A 19,007-nucleotide genomic window follows, 5' to 3' on the forward strand; every position below is an offset into this window, starting at 1 on the left:
AAAGCTTTTTTTTTGAGGAGGGGGCTTGGAAAGGACCAACTCTGTGCCTCGAATTGCTGGTGAGGATGTAAAGCCCCCTCCCATTATTTTTCCGGCTGTAAGGGGGGGCTCAGCTCTGCAGAAGACACACACACACACACAAAATGAGGGTTGGTCTCCAAGGGGGAGGAGGGGATGGAGCCTGAAACATCTTTCGATTTCTTCCCCCCTCCAGGCCGTTAACTTTATCCCGAATTTGAATTATGAAATTGTGAATTATGGAACAAGAATCAAACATTGGGCACTATCTAATAAAATGAAATTCAAGGGTGAAAAGAGTAAGGTTCTACATTTAGGCAACAAAAACGAAACGCACAGGTACAGTATAGGTGGTACCTTGCTCAGTAGTAGTAACTGTGAAAGGGATCTTGGAGTCCTAGTGGACAACCATTTAAATATGAGCCAGCCGTGTGCAGCAGCTGCCAAAAAAGCCAACACAGTTCTAGGCTGCATCAACAGAGGGATAGAATCAAGATCACGTGAAGTGTTAATACCACTTTATAATGCCTTGGTAAGGCCACACTTGGAATACGGCATTCAGTTCTGGTCGCCATGATGTAGAAAAGATGTGGAGACTCTAGAAAGAGTGCAGAGAAGAGCAACAAAGAGGATTAGGGGACTGGAGGCTAAAACATATGAAGAACGGTTGCAGGAACTGGGTATGTCTAGTTTAATAGAAAGAAGGACTAGGGGAGACATGATAGCATCATTCCGATATCTCAGGGGTTGCCACAAAGAAGGAGTGAAACTATTCTCCAAGGCACCTGAGGGTAGAACAAGAAGCAATGGGGGGAAACTAATCCAGGAGAGAAGCAACTTAGAACTGAGGAGAAACTTCCTGACAGTTAGAACAATTAATCAGTGGAACAGAATTTGCCTCCAGAAGTTGTGAATGCCCCAACACTGGAAGTCTTTAAGAAGATGTTGGATAGCCATCTGTCTGGAACAGTATAGGGTTTCCTGCCTAGGCAGGGGGTTGGACTAGAAGACCTCCAAGGTCCCTTCCAACTCTGCTATTGTATTGTATTATCACACTTTCTAAATGAGAACCCTCCGTAATTCCTGAAGTTTCTTTTCTTTTTTTTAACCTCAGAGGCCCCTTGAGAGCTGAATGGCTTGAAAAAAATCTTCTCCGGGATTCTCTGTGCAACTCCATCAGATCCCAAGACTGAGAACAGATTGAAAAAACAGCCACCACCTTTGGAGACCCAGAAGATTTCAGGGCCCCTATGTATTCCTGTCAGAGAAGACCGGAAATGGATACAAACCAGCCAGCCTGGGAGACAGTAGGAAAAAGCCCTACTGCTGCTCATCCTGGGGAGGTCTGGGCAGGAGTGCAGCAGAACATCCTGGAGGAAGCCCTCAGTTCTGAGATCCAGCACTGGCGCTTCAGGAACAGCCCCTTTCAGGAGGCCGAAGGACCACGAGAGCTTTGCAGCCGCCTTCACCACCTTTGCTGGGGATGGTTGCAGCCAGAGAAGCACACCAAGGCTCAGATATTGGACCGGGTGATTTTGGAGCAGTTTCTGGCCGTCCTGCCGAGGGAGATGCAGCGCTGGGTGCGGGAGTGCCGAGCGGAGACCACTTGCCAGGCGGTGGCCCTAGCTGAAGGCTTCCTGCTGAGCCAAGCGGAGGAGGAGGAGGAGCAGGAAGAGTATCAGGTGGGAGACGCTCCTCTTGGGAAATATGGAGCGATCTTAATGTAATTGAAATCTTAAGTGCCTACCTAAGAATTTTGGGGATTAATAATGCGACGAGACAGTTGGAGAAACTTATAAGTGCACATTGCTCTTGCGTTCTCCCAAACAACATCTTTGGAGGAACTCTTCCATCGTCCTCTTCCGTTTCAAATTATGGACGACACAAAAGGTCTAGCGACATTGTGGGGCAGAAAATGAAACCCCAGCTCTTAACTTTGCTCCTTTGTCTATGCTTCAGGTTCCCAGGTCTTTCCTGGAGATTGGCATCAACTGTCCTGAAGAAAAGGGGGATCCTGCAAATCCCTCTTACAGTCTGTGTCTCAGAAGGATTTCCAAGGAGGAAGGTCAATGCCAGGACAACTCAATAGGTAAGGAAAGATCCTTCTAGATCAGGGGTGTCCAAACTTGGCAACTTTAAGACTTGTGGACTTCAACTCCCAGAATTCCCCAGCCAGCAGAGCTCTGCTGGCTGGGGGAATTCTGGGAGTTGAAGTCCACAAGTCTTAAAGTTGCCAAGTTTGGACACCCCTGTTCTAGATAATTGGAAGTTTTCCACGGAGATTCTGTTGGTTCTCCATTTTCTCTTGTCTTCTCGTGTGTAGTCATTGGACATTCTAGAACCGTGGTGGCGAACATCAGTGGAGGTTTTCAAGAAAAGATTGGACAGCCATTCATCTGAAAGGGTATAGGGCCGGGATGTCGAAACCTATGCGGTGCCATTTGTCAGGGCACGTGAGGCGTTGCCCTGTCAGCTGGCCAGCACGCATGCGCCATCTAACTTTGGTCTTTTTTTGAGGCCATTTTCTATCCTCCCCAGGCTCCAGAGGCTTTATAGGAGCCTGGGGAGGGTGAAAACTGCCTCTCCTTGCCCCCCCAGAGGCCCTCCGGAGGCTTCAGGAGCTTCCCTGAAGCCTCCGGAGAGCAAAAAACCAGCCCTATAGGCAAACTGGAAGTTTGAGAACGGACTTCTGGTTTGCTCGTAGAGCCGGTTTTAGCCTTCAGGGACCTTCCGGAGGCTTCCCTGAAGGCTCTGGAGGGCAAACAACAACCCCACGAGCAAACCGGAAGTGACTTCCGGTTTGCTCATAGGGCCGGCTTTAGTCCGCTGGAGCCTTCAGGAACCTTCAGGAGGCTTCCTTGAAGGCTTCGGAGGACTAAAACCGGCCCTACGAGCAAACCGGAGGTCAGGCCGTTTTTCATCCTCTGGAGCCTTCAGGGAAGCCTCCTGGAGGTCCCTGAAGGCTCCGGAGGACTAAAACCGGCCCTACGAACAAACCAGAAGTCTGTTCCTGAACTTCGGTTTGCCCGTAAGGCCGGTTTTCTGCACTCTGGAGGCTTTGGGGAAACTCATGAAGCCTCTAGAGGGCTTCTGGGGGGGCGGGGGAGGCTGTTTTCACCCTCCCCAAGCTCCTATAAAGCCACTGGAGCCTGGGGAGGGCAAAAAAAGCGTGCCAAAAATGTGGGGGAGCACTGGTCATGCGCGCATGCATGCTGGGGTTGTGCGCATTGCATTATGGGTTTAGCTCGCCCACGCACGACCTCCCTGCACTCCTCCCGCTTTTGACACACAAGCCAAAAAATGTTCGCCATCCCTGGTATAGGGTCTCTCCCTCGTACAGGAACGGGGACTAGAAGCCCTCCAAGGCTCCTTTCAGCTCTGTTATTCTAAAGTCCCACAAAGGAAATCGGTTCCTTTCACTCCACATACTACCTCTCTTTGATCCCCGTTTGCAGAAAACTGATCCTTGTAGGGATTTCCTGGGTTTCATTCTGGCTTATCTATCCTGAGATTCTCCTCTCTATTCTCAGAGACAGGTGGTTTTGAGTAAGTTCTCACACCTGCTGGATCATCTTCAATACCACCTCTCCTTTCTGGCATGTCCCTTCTCTTCTTTCATTCTTGGAGCCCATGAAAGGCCATGGAAGGCTGAGGTTAGAATAGAGCAGGGGTGTCAAACTCGCGGTGTCGTGTCGTCATCACATGACTTTTTCCTCCTCCGCTAAACTAGGGGTAGGCGTGGCCAGCGCATGATGCATCTGACCCGTGGGCCGTGAGTTTGACACCCCTGGGATAGAGAAATGGGGGTGACATCCACAAGACAGGAAGAAGTCATGCCTTTGGACTACAAAATGTGGAATTAATCTCTTTCTTGCTTCCATCTCCTTCCCAGGGAACAAAATGGAGTCACCGTTGTTCATCGGTTCCTCTCCTTGTACTGGTGGAGCTGATGGATCTCCAGGGCAGGTAGGAAAGAAAAGAACTGGAGGTAATATTCGGGAGCAGTTGGAGACTGCTTTGGGATCATATGAGGTCTCAGCGTATAATACTAATTTTCATATATATGCAGGAATTAGTTATGGCCAGTCTAGAGAAAAGAAGGAATATGGGGGACATGATGGAAGTATTCCAGTGTTTGAGGGGCTGCCAGAAAGAAGAGGGAGTCAAACTATTCTCCAAGGCACCTGAGGGTAGAACAAGAAGCAACAGATGGAAATTAATCAAGGAGAGAAGCAACCTGAAACTAAGGAGAAATTTTCTAACGGTCAGGACAATTAACCAGTGGAACAGTGGATCTTCAGAAGTTGTGGGTGCTTCATCACTGGAGGCTTTTAAGAAAAGACTGGAGAGTCACCTGTCTCAAATGGTGTAGGGTCTTTTGGTTGGATTAGAAGACCCCCAAGGTCCCTTCCAGTTCTATTCTGATGATTATTGGTATACTGCTATTCCGGAGAAATGGTGAAATTCATTTTTTTTTACTACCAGTTCTGTGGGCATGGCTTGGTGGGCATGGCAGGGGAAGGGTACTGCAAAATCCCCACTCCTGGGGGAAGGATATTCCAAAATCTCCATTCCTACTCCATTCCAGGGGAAGGATACTGCAAAATCCCCACTCCTGGGGGAAGGATATTCCAAAATCTCCATTCCTACTCCATTCCAGGGGAAGGGTACTGCAAAATCCCCACTCCTGGGGGAAGGATATTCCAAAATCTCCATTCCTACTCCATTCCAGGGGAAGGATACTGCAAAATCCCCACTCCTGGGGGAAGGATATTCCAAAATCTCCATTCCTACTCCATTCCAGGGGAAGGATACTGCAAAATCCCCACTCCTGGGGGAAGGATATTCCAAAATCTCCATTCCTACTCCATTCCAGGGGAAGGATACTGCAAAATCCCCACTCCTGGGGGAAGGATATTCCAAAATCTCCATTCCTACTCCATTCCAGGGGAAGGATACTGCAAAATCCCCACTCCTGGGGGAAGGATATTCCAAAATCTCCATTCCTACTCCATTCCAGGGGAAGGATACTGCAAAATCCCCACTCCTGGGGGAAGGATATTCCAAAATCTCCATTCCTACTCCATTCCAGGGGAAGGATACTGCAAAATCCCCACTCCTGGGGGAAGGATATTCCAAAATCTCCATTCCTACTCCATTCCAGGGGAAGGATACTGCAAAATCCCCACTCCTGGGGGAAGGATATTCCAAAATCTCCATTCCTACTCCATTCCAGGGGAAGGATACTGCAAAATCCCCACTCCTGGGGGAAGGATATTCCAAAATCTCCATTCCTACTCCATTCCAGGGGAAGGATACTGCAAAATCCCCACTCCTGGGGGAAGGATATTCCAAAATCTCCATTCCTACTCCATTCCAGGGGAAGGATACTGCAAAATCCCCACTCCTGGGGGAAGGATATTCCAAAATCTCCATTCCTACTCCATTCCAGGGGAAGGATACTGCAAAATCCCCACTCCTGGGGGAAGGATATTCCAAAATCTCCATTCCTACTCCATTCCAGGGGAAGGATACTGCAAAATCCCCACTCCTGGGGGAAGGATATTCCAAAATCTCCATTCCTACTCCATTCCAGGGGAAGGATACTGCAAAATCCCCACTCCTGGGGGAAGGATATTCCAAAATCTCCATTCCTACTCCATTCCAGGGGAAGGATACTGCAAAATCCCCACTCCTGGGGGAAGGATATTCCAAAATCTCCATTCCTACTCCATTCCAGGGGAAGGATACTGCAAAATCCCCACTCCTGGGGGAAGGATATTCCAAAATCTCCATTCCTACTCCATTCCAGGGGAAGGATACTGCAAAATCCCCACTCCTGGGGGAAGGATATTCCAAAATCTCCATTCCTACTCCATTCCAGGGGAAGGATACTGCAAAATCCCCACTCCTGGGGGAAGGATATTCCAAAATCTCCATTCCTACTCCATTCCAGGGGAAGGATACTGCAAAATCCCCACTCCTGGGGGAAGGATATTCCAAAATCTCCATTCCTACTCCATTCCAGGGGAAGGATACTGCAAAATCCCCACTCCTGGGGGAAGGATATTCCAAAATCTCCATTCCTACTCCATTCCAGGGGAAGGATACTGCAAAATCCCCACTCCTGGGGGAAGGATATTCCAAAATCTCCATTCCTACTCCATTCCAGGGGAAGGATACTGCAAAATCCCCACTCCTGGGGGAAGGATATTCCAAAATCTCCATTCCTACTCCATTCCAGGGGAAGGATACTGCAAAATCCCCACTCCTGGGGGAAGGATATTCCAAAATCTCCATTCCTACTCCATTCCAGGGGAAGGATACTGCAAAATCCCCACTCCTGGGGGAAGGATATTCCAAAATCTCCATTCCTACTCCATTCCAGGGGAAGGATACTGCAAAATCCCCACTCCTGGGGGAAGGATATTCCAAAATCTCCATTCCTACTCCATTCCAGGGGAAGGATACTGCAAAATCCCCACTCCTGGGGGAAGGATATTCCAAAATCTCCATTCCTACTCCATTCCAGGGGAAGGATACTGCAAAATCCCCACTCCTGGGGGAAGGATATTCCAAAATCTCCATTCCTACTCCATTCCAGGGGAAGGATACTGCAAAATCCCCACTCCTGGGGGAAGGATATTCCAAAATCTCCATTCCTACTCCATTCCAGGGGAAGGATACTGCAAAATCCCCACTCCTGGGGGAAGGATATTCCAAAATCTCCATTCCTACTCCATTCCAGGGGAAGGATACTGCAAAATCCCCACTCCTGGGGGAAGGATATTCCAAAATCTCCATTCCTACTCCATTCCAGGGGAAGGATACTGCAAAATCCCCACTCCTGGGGGAAGGATATTCCAAAATCTCCATTCCTACTCCATTCCAGGGGAAGGATACTGCAAAATCCCCACTCCTGGGGGAAGGATATTCCAAAATCTCCATTCCTACTCCATTCCAGGGGAAGGATACTGCAAAATCCCCACTCCTGGGGGAAGGATATTCCAAAATCTCCATTCCTACTCCATTCCAGGGGAAGGATACTGCAAAATCCCCACTCCTGGGGGAAGGATATTCCAAAATCTCCATTCCTACTCCATTCCAGGGGAAGGATACTGCAAAATCCCCACTCCTGGGGGAAGGATATTCCAAAACCTCCATTCCCACCCCACTCGGGGGCCAGCCAGAGGTGGTATTTGCCAGTTCTCCGAACTACTCAAAATTTCAGCTACCAGTTCTCCAGGACCTGTCAGAACCTGCTCAATTTCAACCCTGTTCCAACAGCATTGTGGGATGGGGAAATTAGGATTCAAATTAATGGTCAGTCAGTTCGACCCACCTCTCAAGGCTGCTTTGGAAATGGATTGCGTTGTTTTGTAGTTATATACTGCTGGGCTCAACCCAGGGGTGAAATTCAGCAGGTTCTGGAGAACCTGTAGCGGCAATTTTGAGTAGTTCGGAGAACTGGCAAATACCACCTTTGGCTGGCCCCGCCCCCATCTATTCTTTGCCTCCTGAGTCCCAGCTGAACGAGAAGAAATGGGGATTTTGCAGTAACCTTCCTCTGAAGTGGGGAGGGAATGGAGATTTTGCAATATCCTTCCCCTGCCATGCCTACCGAGCCACGCCCACAGAACTGGTAGTAAAAAAAAAAAATTGAATTTCACCACTGGCTCAGCCACGTGTCCATGTAGTTCACATTTTAAATCAGGCAAAACAATAGGAACCTCTGGGATATCCTTCATTTGGGGAAGGCCCGGTAAAGAGGTTGCGAATGTAATCTGCAAAAATTTGGTGGAATAAAAGATTGACACTGGGAGTCATTCCTTCTTTTCAAGAAGTTAATAGCTTTCTTTTGTGGGATTTAAGGAGGTTCACCAAAATGGATAAAGAAACAAAGACATCCCTGGCTCTAACCTGGCTTGTAAAGAACTGCATCCAGGGCTGTTTTGCGATGCATTGCAGAAGTAGTTTTATGTTGGCTCTTCATGGGTTTTTCAATTGTTTTGCCTAGGAAAGACATAAGGGGGTGTTAGCTAATGGTCCCTCATCCTGTGATTAATCAGGACTGAACCTGCTTACCTGAGAAGATCAGCTGTGAGCACCTGACTAATTTACCATAATAACATGAAATTAGGAATACAATTACTACACATATAACCATTTTGATGGAGGTTTCAGGGAGAACCTGCTGCTCTTCAGCACCTAGATCAGGCGTGGGAAACCATGGCCCTTTTATGACTTGTGGACTTCAACTCCCAGAATTCTTGAGTCAGCATGGCTGGCTCAGGAATTCTGGGAGCTGAAGTCCACAAGTCATAAAGGGAGCATAATTCCCCACCTCTGGCCGAGATGGAGACAGTGTTTTGTGTACCCTCCCCAAGGTCGAGTTGCTGTCAGTTTTACTACCGATTCGCAACCTGCACACCACATGTGCTTGCGTGCACTGTTCAATGTGAATTGTTCTTCGCGCATGCGCAGAACAATTTACAAGGAACTCTGCACGCGCAGTCACTAAAAACCAAAATGGCGACGGCCCAGCAGCAGCAAGGGAACCAGTTCGGGGGCGTGGCAGGCTTGGGTCGCTGCCGGTTCTGCGACCCAGGTCTGAATTTCACTACCGGTTTGTGCCGAACCGGGCCGGACCAGGAGCAACCCACCTCTGACCCTTTTTTTTTTCATCCAATTTCTTCACTGCCCATCTCAGCTAAGTGACTCCGGGCAGTTCATAAAATAGTATAAAAATATGATTTAAAAACACCATTAAAACAGTTAAAGCAGGGTTGACAGTTAAAATCTTAAAGGTTAAAAGTTTACAAATTAATAAAGCTAAAAGATTAACAAGGCGGAGGGAGCACCCTCGAGCCACCAGTCATTCCCGCGGTTATGTATCACTATCAGCCCCCACTCCCATGCTGAGTGTCAGAGTCATGTCTCAACACTCCTCAAGAAGGACAGAAGAGTCACTTCACCTTGGTCAGAAGGTCAGAAGAGTCACTTCCCTTGGTAGGTAATATGTTCCAAAAGGTGGAGACCTCTCCCCTAGATCTTATCGGTCAAAATTCTTTACCGATGAGATCTGCAACGTGTCCTCCTTGCCTGATTAGGTGGTATGGGTCGCTTTAATTAAGAACAGTTCCTCACATAACCTAGTGCTGTGAAGGGCTTTAACGAACAGCCGACACCAACACTGGACCCAGAAGCAAAGTGACCCTCATTTCAGCTTGTGCAGCAAAGGTGTTACATGTGTAACCGTAGAGACATTCAGAACTGCTCGTGCCGATGCATTCTGTACCACTTGAAGCTTCTGAATACTCTCCCAAGTAAACCATGCTACACGGGGGTGGGTTCCGGATTCTTTTACTGCTGGTTCGCTCAGGGTTGCGATTCGGGCACGCTACGTGCGCATGGACAGAAGCAGAAAACAAGACGGCAGCGTTTATGGCGCAGCCGATAGAACCAGTTCAGACACATGCATGGCCAAGTTACTACCTACTCAGCTGAACCGGTCCGAACCGGTAGGAGCCCACCTCTGATACTACAGTAGTAGTAAATGATCAGGGCACGAGTGACTGAAAGGAGGGCCTCTTGATCCAGGAAGGGGCGTAACCTGGTGCACATCGGAAGTTGAGCACATGCCCTCAATGCCACCTGCATGAGTCGGGAGGACCCCCAGATTACACACTAGGTCCTTCTTGGCAGTGCAAGCCGATCCAAGCCAACCCTCCCATCCACAATCACTCAACAGGTTCAGTTGTAGCCTGTTGTCCCCCATCCAGACTCCCACAGCCTCCAAGCATCATGAGAACACATTTACAGCATCACTTACTTCACCAAGGACAGAGATGTACATTTGGGTATCATCTGCATACTGATGATACCTCATCCCATCGCTACAGGTGATCTCACCCAGCAGCTTCAAAGAGATGCAAAAAGAAGAAGAACAAAGGGAGCATTGAGCCCTGCAGCACCTTACAAAGCAGGATCACAGGCTGGACCTCTCTATTGATCCCCTGTCCCAGAGGAAGACGGTAAATCGGCACAAAACTGTGCCACTCATTCCCAGTTCCTGAAGTCACCTCAAAAAAGATACCATGGTTGATGGTTGCCAAGAGGTCAAGATTAGCTATGTTGGAGGCACTATCCCCATCCCGCTCTTGCCAGAGATCATCCAGAACAGAGTTGGATTGCTTCCGGTTCGGTCCAGATCGGACGAACCGGTGGTGCCGGCAGCAGAAGGCTTCACCCACCCGCCCGGACGTGAGCACGAGTTTACTGGTAGCGCCGGGATTTGCAACCCACCTCTGATCCAGAAACATAACTAATGTTGGTTCTGATTCTGTTCCTTCCTCATCTAGGTTCCTGTGTCCTTTGGGGATGTGGCCATCCATTTCAACAGTGAAGAGTGGCTGCTGCTTGATCCCAGCCAGAAAGCCCTGTATCAAGAAGTCATGTTGGAAACGTCCAGGATGGTGGCCTCTTTAGGTAAGGATTCCTCTAGAAGAACATTGTCACATTGATGATTAGCGGACTGGAGACTAAAACATATGAAGAACGGTTGCAGGAACTGGGTATGTTTAGCTTAAGAGAAAGAAGGACTAGGGGAGACATGATAGCAGTGTTCCAATATCTCAGGGGTTGCCACAAAGAAGAGGGAGTCAAACTATTCTCCAAGGCATCTGAGGGTAGAACAAGAAACAATGGGTGGAAACTAATCAAGGAGAGAAGCAACTTAAAACTGAGGAGAAACTTCCTGACAGAACAATTAATCAGTGGAACAGCTTGCCTCCAGAAGTTGTGAATGCCCCAACACTGGAAGTCTTTAAGATGATGTTGGATAGCTATTTGTCTGAAATGGTATAGGGTTTCCTGCCTAGGCAGGATGTTGGACTGGAAGACCTCCAAGGTCCCTTCCAATTCTGCTATTGTATTGTATTGTATTGTAAGAGTCACTAGATGGCATATTTATATATTAGGGAATAATGTTAAAATGGCTTCTCTTTTTTTCTTATATTAATTCCTCCACTGCTGTCTAAGTACCACAGCTAGAAGAAAGAGGTTAGTCTGATGACCAGTCACTCTAGAAAGGGTTGATGTGCAGTCGTGGGGTGTTCTTTGGGCCCCGTGAGGTGCTTAATAATAATAATAATCAAGAAGACGATGTTTTTGCTTATTTCACATGCCCTAATCAGCACCACATTTCCTCTTACAATGATATTGAAATGAGGTGTATTGTCAGCACCGGAGCCATCTTTAACTTTGACTCTTCAGGGCTGCCCCAGCGATGGATGGGAAAGCTGTTGGAACAGGAGGGGTGTGTGGAGACAGTATGGGGTGTATAGCCATAACATTTTCCCCTTGGGAGTCACAGACATTCAGCCTGCACCTGGGGAGGTGTGACTGGGAGTCAGCTACAGTTGGGTGACAGTGACCTGATTGTACCATGTGACACCCATGTGAATGCAGGGAAAGGAAATTTGACTTTCTCCAGCCCCAATGCGCTCTCAATTGATCTTTGATTTGAGGAGGGGGGTGTTGCCGAGATCATATTGGGTGTGGTATTTTTAACTAACTTTCCTGAAGTTGCCATTCTTATCCCTCTATTTATCCTTGTCCACAATTGCATATAAGTTCTACTTTACTTCTACTTTATCAGCAATATCAATATTATCAATAATTATATATCTCAATATTTAGCAATAATTAACCTTCCTTAATATCACGTTTCAATATCTACACATTCTTATGTATTATTCCATTCTATTTTGATCTATTTGGTTTCAGATTCAGGTTTTCCCAGATGTGCCAATATGAATGACATTTCTAATAAATTCAAGCTTTGAGGAAAATGCCTGCCTTGGGAGTTCTGAATTCATTGGGGGCGTTACTTGGAACGCTGATATGTATATTGTGGCATTGGATGCAACCTACCATATTTTTCAGAGTATGAGACACACCTTTTCCCCCCCAAAAAGAGGATGAAAATCTAGGTGCGTCTTATACACTGAATACAGAATTTTTAGCCTCCCGAAACCCTTTGCAAAACTGGCAGTTCATAGCCTTTAGGAGGCTTTCGGAGTGCTCCAGGGGGCTGGGGAGGGCAAACATGAGTGAAAAACAGGCTGTGTTTTGCTCCTTTTTGCCCCCCCCCAGCCCCCAGGAGCACTCTACAAGCCTCCTAAAGGCTATGCATGCCCTTTTTTGACCAAAAAACGGGCCCGTTTTCGCAAAAAAAATGGGCTGTTTTTTGGGAGTTCTGCAGAGTGCAAAAACTTTTGTTTTTAATTTGCCTCTTCAAAATCTTGGTGTGTCCTATGCTCCGGTGCATCTTATACTCCGAAAAATATGGTAGGTACATCATATCTGACAAAGGTGTGTGTGTACTACATCATGATGTTAAGATCTGAGCTGCAGAGCATTGTATAGGTTGTTGTTATCATGTTGTTTTAAATTGTTGTAAACCATCCAGAATTACATGAGATAAGGACTCGTGACAACTTTTTAAATTAATAAATAATATTCATGCTGTCCTTTACCCTGCTGCTCCCCTGCAATTGCCAAAAAATAGATTACAGACTAGATCGCGGGCATCAAACTTGGCACAGCACGTTGCCGTCATGCGATATTTCGGGACGTTTTTCCCCTGCACAGAGGTGGGGTGGGTGTGGCCTGCATGTGACGTAGCCAGCCTGCAGGCCATCAGTTTGACACCCTTCGGCTAGAGACTTTCATGGGGAAAACCAGTGGTATGTGGAAGACTTTTCTGATTTCTTTTTTTTCCCCCTCAAGCAGTTGATGAACCGGATACTGAAAATTACCAAGAGCCAGGTGTGGTGCCATCACAAATAATCAAAATTGAAATACAAGGAGACACATCTGCAGATAAGTGTGGAAAAGGAAGATATAAGGAAAACCAATCTTACAATTGGAGAGAAAAATCCATTCTTGAATGCACAGAAATGGATAACTTCCTGACCCAACAGGATTGTAAAGAAAGCAGAGTGGAAAAATGTCAAGGAAGCGATGAAATACTTCAAGCAAAACCCAACTTCAATAACCAGCGCAAAACTGGAAAAAGTTTCAGCAATAACAGTAACATTATTCCCCATAAAATGATCCATGCAAGGGAGAAGCCCTATAAATGTGTGGACTGCGGAAAGAGTTTTAGGTGGAGAGGTAATCTAACTACCCATGTAAAGATCCATTCACGGGAAAAACCCTATAAATGCACAGACTGTGGAAAAAGCTTCAGCGTGAACAGTTCCCTTACTTCTCATAAAAGGATCCATACGGGGGAGAAACCGTTTCAATGCACAGTGTGTGGAAAGAGCTTCAGTTTGAACAGGTGCCTTGTTTCTCATAAAAGGGCCCATTTAGGATTGAAACTTTATATATGCCACGAATGTGGGAAAAGTTTTATTTTGAGCAGCTCCCTTACTAACCACTTGGGTACTCATACCAAAGAGAAACTATATCACTGTACTGAGTGTGGGAAAACCTTCAGGTGGAAAAGTCACCTTACTTCCCATGAAAGGATGCATACAGGGGAAAAACCGTATGAGTGCAAGGACTGTGGAAAAAGCTTCAGTATGAACAGTTCTCTAACGTCTCACAAAAAGATACATACGGGAGAGAAGCCCTATCAATGCATATTATGCGGGAAGAGCTTTAGGTTAAAAGGTCATCTTACTTCCCATAAGAGGATGCACACGGGAGAAAAACCCTATACGTGCATGGACTGCGGAAAGAGCTTCAGCATGAGTAGTTCTCTTACTTCTCATAAAAGGATCCATACGGGAGAGAAACCTTACCAATGCTTGGAATGTGGGAAGAGCTTCAGCAAAAGCAGTATTCTTCATTCCCATAAGAGGATCCACACAGGAGAAAAACCCCATAAATGTCTGGATTGTGGAAAGAGCTTTAGCAACAGGAATCACCTGACCTCCCATAAAAGGGTCCACACAGGAGAGAAACCCTTTAAGTGCACGGAGTGTGAAAAGAGCTTCAGTTATAGCGATTCCCTTGCTTCTCATAAAAGGATCCATACGGGAGAGAAACCTTACAAGTGCATGGAGTGTGGAAAGACCTTTATTCAGAGCAGTCACCTTACTTCCCATAACAGGATGCACACGGGAGAGAAACCCTATACATGCACGGAGTGTGGACGTAGCTTCAGCAGCAGCAGTTCCCTCACTTGCCATAAAAGGATCCATTCAGGGTTGAAACCTTATATGTGCAAGGAATGCGGGAAGAGTTTTATTTCAAGCAGCTCCCTTACTAATCACATTAGTAGCCACATAACTGAGAAACTGTATCAATGTACAGAGTGCGTGAAAAGCTTCAGGTGGAAAAGTCAACTTATTTGCCATAAGAGGATACATACAGGGGAAAAACCCTATCAGTGCATGGATTGTGGAAAAAGTTTCAGCCTGAACAGCTCCCTTACTTCTCATAAAAGGATCCATACGGGAGAGAAACCATATAAATGCATAGAGTGTGGGAAGAGCTTCAGCAAAAGCTGTAACCTTACTTCCCATATAAGGATCCACACAGGAGAGAAACCCTATCAGTGTACGGAGTGTGGAAAGAGCTTCAGTTTGAACAGTTCTCTTACTTCTCATAAAAGGATCCATACAGGAAAGAAAAACATATACATTAATGATGTGTGGAAAGAACTTAATGTGGAACAATCAACTTATTTCCCATAAAAGGACCCATATAGGGAAGATGCCTTTAGCAATTAAAGTGCCCTTAATTCCTGTGAAATCATTCATTGTGATATCAAACATGCACTGTACAGTAAAGACATGGAATGCAGAGAACTTCAGTCAAGATTTTTTAACTGATTTCTCTTAAAAGGCACCATTCGAAGGAAATAGGATGATGTAAGCAAAGTAGTGTGAGAAGTACTTCAAATTGTTAATTGTTCCTTTGAGATACCATATTTTTTGGACTATAAGACACACCGGTGTATAAGACGCACCAAGATTTCAAAGAACTAAGTTAGGAAAAAAGTTTGTGTCCTCCCCGGCCCCCAGGAGCACTCTGCAGGCTTCAACAGAGCTTGAGGAAGGGAAAAATGCCTGTTTTTTTGCCAAAATGGGGGCATTTTTCCCTCCCCATAGCCCTGCTGAGGCCTGCAGAGTGCTTCTGGAGGGTGGGAGAAGGCAAAAACGTCCCCATTTTTGTGAAAAAATGGCCTGGGGGCGGGGCTTCGGAAGTTCAATAATAGCTGTATTTGGTGTATAAGACGCACCAACATTTCCTCACTCTTTTTTGGGGGGTGGGGGGAGGAATGTGTGTCTTATACGCCAAAAAATACGGTAGTTCTTTTGCAGGATTTTTGGCAATGTTTTTGGAAGTGGTTTGCCATTATCGTCATAGGGCTGAGAGTGTGAGTGGCCTAAGGCCTCCCAGTGCTTAAGGTGAGAGTTCTCTTAGCTGCTGTGAAAGGAGCCACACAGGAGAAACCCAGAAATGTGTGTCTGGAAGAGAATTTGTAGAGTAGCAGTCTTACATTCCATGAAAGGAGAAACTATATAAGTTTAAGAAATGTAGTAACAATTTCAGTACAAGGCACTCTTATTTGCAGAAAAAGTTTCATGCAGGAGAGACAGTACAGTATGAATGTATGTATGAAATACATAGAAAATCACCTGTTGATCTGTCTTACTTTCAAGAAAAGGATCCGCTTTAAGGATGCAGGCGTACAAGGTTCCTATGAAAAGAGATTGAGGTAGTCTTCCTTAATTTGGAAGATCACCACAGGAAAAGCTGAATAAATGGAAAGAGCTGCCAGGATATATGTCTTAATTCCAGAGATATTACCTCCTAGTTATGTCCGGCTCATGAGAATCTGTTATTAAAATGTCCCATTCATTACACCAAAATCTCTGCCTGGTCATATGGGTTTATCTAGGCAGAAGCAACATCTGAACCAAGTCTGGGATCGGGCTCCAAGCTTTGTGGAGAGCTGTGCAAGCAAAGATGCGGAAAACTTTTGTGCATTTTAGCTGTAACTACTGAAAATACCCGCTTTCCTTAAACACATAACAAAGTATATTTGTTTTAAAAGCAGTGAAAATCTCTCCCAAATGTTTATATGACTTTTTACCTTAGTAGATCTCTGGGTGCAAAATCACATTAATCCTGCTGAAACAGATGAGCAGTTTATGCCTCTTTACTTTGAAAATGGTTTATTGATTCCACAGTGTACCATTTGAGCAATATTTTTAAATAAAGGAGCGAGTTCAACTGAATTGTTTCTTTCTATGTCTTCAGTTCCTAGCAAGGCAACCAGAATATTTTCTTGTCTGTTATCATGAAGAAATAACATCCAGCTGAAAGGGAGTTCTTTGTGGATTTTTTGGGGTGTTATATTCCAGAACTACTATGTTTCTCAAGGGGTTTGATGTCGCTTTGGTGCCTCTGTATTAGTTAAGGTGGATTCCTGAATTTGTGATATCAAGATGATCAGAAAAGTCAATCTTATTTGAAGTTTGAGGGGACTAGGCTATTACAAACTTGAGAAGCCTTGTCTGACATGATTTTGACTGTGCTTTTAATCTTAATGTAGTTTTTTTTTAAAAAAATGTTTCTGTATATCCCGAGTATTAACTACATTCCTCTTTTGAAGGGTTAATATAGTAAATTATTTGGAACGGTTGTGCAGTGTAAATGTTGTAAATGTAATATACATCAAACGAAGCTAAAAGAAAAAAGTTTAATGTGTTCCAAAGGTGCTTTTTCAGGAGGCAACTGGGCTTTCTTGATTTTTCTTTGAAGACGTTTGACTACTCATCAAAGAAGCTTCCTCAGCTCTGATAGGATAGTGGAGGATGGAAGAGTTTATGTGCCTTCAAGACAGTGAGATTGGCCAAAATGTACCCAAATCTATCCCCTAATTGTTGGAGATGAAATCACAAGCCTGGAACGTTTTCTCATATGTGGTGGACGTGCCCCATCACAAGGAAGTACTGGTGTAAAATTCGGAAGTGGTTAGAAGAAATTACTGAGCGAAAAATAGAACTCAAATCAGAAGCATTCTTACTAGGACTACTGGATCAAAAAAATGGGCAAACAATCTCAATACATAATCAGACACATACTCACTGCAGCCAGGATTGCCTTCGTACAAAATTGGAAAAAAAATTAATACACCCTCAGATGAGACTACAATCAGGAAAATACTTGAATGTGCAGAAATGGACAAAATGACAATAGAACTAAAAGAAAGAGAAGAATCGGACTTATTTATTTATTTATTTATTCTTAGCGCTTATAGACCGCCCCCTCTCCCGAAAGGGACTCGGGGCGGTGTACAGTCCATATCAAAAATACATCATAAATAGTTATAAAATTAGACAATTAAAATTATTAAGTAGATAAATAAATAAGAGGAGGATAAAAAGATTTACAGAACTGTACTGCTAAGTAAATAATTTGAAATTTAAAAATTTAAAACCCAACAAATATCCTATAAAATTAAATTTAAAAGAACAATCCCCCTAAAAAACCAGTGAAAAATATGTTTGCCAGGAGGTAGACGTTATAATTATGCCAGGCCAGCCAGTCGGAACAGGTGTGTCTTCAATTTCTGTCGGAAGGAGCGGAAGTCGGTGGTGGTTCTAATGTCGGGGGGGAGGTCATTCCAGAGGGTTGGGCCCATCACAGAGAAGGCCCTATTCCTTGGTGTCGCCCGTTGGCATTGCCTAGAGGACGGCACCAGGAGAAGCCCCTCCCTGTGAGAGCGAATTGGCCGCAGGGATGTGTGTGGGACGATGCGATCCCGCAGGTAGCTAGGTCCCGTGCCATGGAGCGCTTTAAAGATGGTGGTCAAAACCTTGAAACGCACCCGAAAAACCACAGGCAGCCAGTGCAGCTCGCGCAGGAGTGGTGTTACGTGGGAGTACCTGGTACTCCCCATGACTGCCCGCGTGGCTGCGTTGTGGACTAGCTGCAGTCTTCGGGCGCGTCCCAAGGGAAGCCCCATGTAGAGAGCATTACAGTAGTCCAGGTGAGACGTCACCAGTGCATGAGTGACCGTGCGTAGGGCATCCCGGTCCAGAAGGGGGCGCAATTGGCGCACCAGGCGAACCTGATGGAACGCCCCCCTTGCCACGGCTGCCACATGGTCGTCCATTGACAGCCGGGCATCTAGGAGGACGCCCAAATTGCGCGCCCGTTCCATAGGGGGCAACTGTTCGCCCCCTATGGCCAGCGTTGGAGTCAGCTGGCTGAACCGAGGTGCCGGTAGCCACAGCCACTCAGTCTTGGAGGGGTTGAGTTTGAGTCTGTTGTCCCCCATCCCCCTTCTATAAAGTATGGAATAAAATGTACAAGTGGCTAGAAATGAGAAGCCAAAACAGGAAATAGAGAATACAAATAGATGGAGAGACAAATAATGAATATTACTATAAGTGTTAATATTATGCTTGCTACATCATAGGACAAGGTTATAGTGATAGGCAATGCAGAAGGGAGAATTATAAAAGCTAAGCTGGAAAGCCGATATTGAAAGCTGTAAAATTACTCTATACTGTTATGTATGTTCCGTGTTTTGTTTGGTTTTATCATGGTTTTTTTCCCTTGTGTCTTCTTTACTGTTTTTAAAGATTAAAACATTCAATTAAAAAAAAAAAGACAGCTGGTCATTTGCATCCTTTTAGAGGGTCTGAAACACTTGGAGGTTTATCTGTGTCCTCAGGGTCACCTGAGTTGGTGCTCCTGGTAGTGTAGTGCTGTAGTAGAGTAGTGCTCCAGACTACAAGTACCAGAAGCACCATTCAAGTGGCCCTGAGGACACAGATAAACCTCCCAAGTGCTTCAACAGCCCTTAAAGGATGCAAATGACCAGCTGTCGGCAAGGAAATATCAATCCTTCCATTCCCCACTATCCTGTCAAGAGCTGAAGAAGCTTCTTGGATGAGAAGCGAAAGGTCTTCAAAAGAAGAAACAAGAAAGTCCAGTTGCCTCCTGAAAAAGCA

At 45.7% G+C, this 19,007-nt stretch overlaps 1 long non-coding RNA gene across 1 annotated transcript; it reads left to right on the forward strand.

Moving 5' to 3' along the window:
• Positions 1-1,974: 1,974 nt before the first annotated feature.
• On the forward strand, positions 1,975-4,228 carry LOC309384838. The gene is made up of 3 exons (XR_014174122.1): positions 1,975-2,107; positions 3,911-3,984; positions 4,088-4,228. It is a non-coding gene; the product is annotated as an uncharacterized lncRNA (long non-coding RNA).
• The last annotated feature ends 14,779 nt before the right edge of the window (positions 4,229-19,007 follow it).

The sequence above is a fragment of the Natrix helvetica genome (genome assembly GCF_964273705.1).
Source record: "Natrix helvetica genome assembly, chromosome: 1".
Classification (NCBI taxonomy): Eukaryota; Metazoa; Chordata; class Lepidosauria; order Squamata; family Natricidae; genus Natrix; species Natrix helvetica.